Raw genomic sequence first — 3,186 nt, 5'->3', positions numbered from 1 at the left:
AAGAACTCACTCTACTCATTCTCTGCTGTGTGATAAATATTATCTGTGAATCACAACCTGGGGAAAATGTTTTAAACCTTCTTCAGAGACCTCTGTGTGAGCACTGACATGGTGCCCTTCCACTCTGGCTTTCTGGCCTCTGCAGCTGGGGACATGTAACCTCCTGCTTGGAGAATCAGGCTCTTGTGTGTGCAAATCATAGAAATCCACTTCAAACCAGCATAAGAAAAATGTGCAATGTATCTTAAGTTTCAAAAGAGCTATTCCATAATGTCCAAAGGCAAGAAGTATAGTCAAGTCTGAAGGACTCCATCCCAGGAAAGCCACCAGGCAGCCCCACAGTTTCTCCCTATGTCGTCGTCTCTCTCAGTCTTGGTGGCCACATGCTCTTTTTATCTTCTGAGTCCATGAGCTTCATACTTCTCTCTGTAGGTGAACTTTCTCAGGTTTTCTACATGTAGTGCTATCCCACAGGTCTACGTTTAGGCTTAGAGATTTTTGATAATTGCTGGCAGAGTCTTGATTGGTTGGTTTGGATCAAGTGTCCATCCATGCCTGTTCTGGACGGTCATCGGTTGGTTACAGGTGGTAGAAATGAGAGCTATGTCTTTATAGATAGAGTGTAAATCTCAGAAAAAAGGAGCAACAGAGAAGATACTTCTAGTCATTGTGAAGATGACCAAGTGATAGAAAGTTTTATCACAGTAGTTGGAAAAGAGGAATTGATAAACAGGTATTAGATATACATAAATTACAAATACAGAGAGTAAAAAAGTTGACCTGAGATAGGATACAACCTGGGACTTAAAGCTCACAGAATCCAAATTTGTGTCTTAGCAAAGTTGGAATTTGTAATATCACAAACTTCCAAGATCACTATTAGTAAGTCAAGGTAGTGATTTCTAAATGTAGTAATGTCAGAGATCTATTATAATTATTGTATTTCTCTTTGAAACACCCACTACTAAAAATTGCAAAGAAAATAGAAAGGCCAAGAGTTCAGTATTTAATTCCCAAGATACAACATTGATTGTGGTCAAATAAGACAGAACTAGGCCACTTGAACATTTCAAATTTGCTCCCACATAAAGATGAAAATAATAATTTAAAAGCAGCAGGGGCACCTATGTGGCTCAGGCAATTGAGCATCTGACTCTTGATTTCCACTCAGGTCATGATCCTGGTGTTGTAGGATTGAGCCCCATATAAGACTCTGCACTTAAGCAGGAGTCTGCTTAAGATTCTCTCTCTCTGTATCTCTCTCTCTCTCTGCCCTTCCCCCCCTCTTGTTCTCTCTAAAAATAAAAATAAAAAATAAATAAAAGAAAAATAAAAAGCAGCAGGAAGAATTGTTGAATATGTTATATCTTTGAAGTCCTTTTTGGAAAGTATTAGATAAACTTTGATATTTTCCTTAAAATCATCCATCACTTCTAGTGAAACTTTCCTTGGGAATATCAGAAATATCCCGATGGGGTTAAAATAGGCCCAGAGGCTGAGAAAATCGCTTTACAAGAAAATATAATCTATGGAGCTGTAAGCTCTTAGTTGGTGTGATTTTATATGACAAAGCCAATTATAGGCATATCCCCTCTGTACTTACTGGGAGCTAATTTAAGCTAACATTATTTCATATAATACTCCTTGGGGACTAAATCCTTTGCTTCTTAGGTACATAAAACTCTTTCTGACTTCAAAGGGAGTTTTGCCTATCTCAGAAACTGGATCATGTTTCTAGCCATATTAGACTTATTGGGGTCTCTCTTCTCTTGACTTCTTTTTAGTTTCTTGACACCTAGATGTTTTGATGGACTACATACAGATCCATCAATAGGTGCATTCTTGTGCTAGGTTGCATTAATGATTCTCTCATTTGCCTCAACTGCCTAAGTAGCATTTAAGAACAATTCTATTGGCATACTCCTGAGAAACTGCACATTTTAATAGAATGTTTAAAATATAACAGGATGTATTTAAAATACTAAAGGATGTGCTATATACGAAAATAAATAGCTCACAGTATTGGCAGGATGAATACATAACATGTGTTCTGGTTTTGCTCTATTGCACTAGTGCAGTGCTTTGAAATGCACATATGGGTCATGTAAGAGGGTAGAGAAGCTATAGCAAAGCATTGAATTCCACCAATTATTTGATAGTTTAAAAAATTAATGAAATACAGCCCATTGACTCCTGCAATTCTTTTCAAATTAAAGGGGATTATCAGTCTTCTTGACCTCTGTGAAGTAAAGGAAAAGAGAACTGACTTTGGCAAGTCAAGGCTAATTTCATTCAACAGATATATGTAAATTGATATTTTAGATGAAGACGTCTTAGCTAAAGGTCAAGAGCATGCCCCAAACTAAATTTGGTTTCAAAGGCCAAAGAGGAATCCCATACTCATTTGTTTTTATCAATATTTTGCTGCACCCACCGTGCCCATGCCATAATCAGATTCGACCTGAGGGAGAATGCCGACTGTAGCTCCCTGATTTGTAATGGTACTTGGCTCTAGAGTGGAGACAGATTCATGTGACAAACGTGGTCTGTTTCCCTCCTTGCTGTCAGTCATGATTTTATTCCAGTTTGGGAAAGCAATGCCAAGCTCAGTTATTTGAGTTGTTTTCTTAATTAATTGAGATTATGTGATCGTAAGATTTTGGCAGCAGGGGCTAGAACAGACTTATTAATGATGATCAATTATGACCAGGTGGACTTTTTGACAGCTGATTTTTACCTGACAATATGTCTGAAGCTTTTAATTAGATAAATACAGCTAACAAGCTGACCTCACCATCTGTTGTCATTTCTCTTCTTCGGTGGAACATTTCACTCATCGGATATGAAATATTAACCCTGTGTGGTGCAGCCCCCTTCAGTCCACCCCGCACAGAACTTCCAGTCTATCCATCATCATCACTAGTGATTGAGTGTCTCTCAAACTACTTATAGCCTCATCCAGAAAACAATTGTCCAAAGCCGGTTGGTGGGGATGGAAACAATGCCATTCTTCCTCCAAACCAAAGGGAGTCAATTAGGCCCCTTTCTCTTTTGTGTAGTTAATAAATAGCTTCACATCAAAGAATTCTCAGGCTTGAAGTGCTTGGTTGGCTGTGATGGCTGGTGGCAGCTGCGGTGACATGATGTCATCATGACAGAGGCACAAATGAACATAGGGCAGGAGAG

At 38.6% G+C, this 3,186-nt stretch overlaps 1 long non-coding RNA gene across 1 annotated transcript; it reads right to left on the bottom strand.

The window, feature by feature from the left end:
- Nucleotides 1-222: 222 nt before the first annotated feature.
- Nucleotides 223-2,494, bottom strand: LOC144240693 (uncharacterized). The gene is made up of 2 exons (XR_013337809.1): nucleotides 2,435-2,494; nucleotides 223-660 (listed from the first exon to the last, which is right to left on the bottom strand). It is a non-coding gene; the product is annotated as an uncharacterized LOC144240693 (long non-coding RNA).
- Nucleotides 2,495-3,186: the final 692 nt, after the last annotated feature.

Source organism: Crocuta crocuta, unplaced genomic scaffold (assembly GCF_008692635.1).
Source record: "Crocuta crocuta isolate KB4526 unplaced genomic scaffold, BGI_CrCroc_1.0 scaffold47, whole genome shotgun sequence".
Classification (NCBI taxonomy): Eukaryota; Metazoa; Chordata; class Mammalia; order Carnivora; family Hyaenidae; genus Crocuta; species Crocuta crocuta.
Note: the sequence above shows the minus strand (reverse complement) of the source record. Positions and strands in the feature narration are given on the sequence as shown.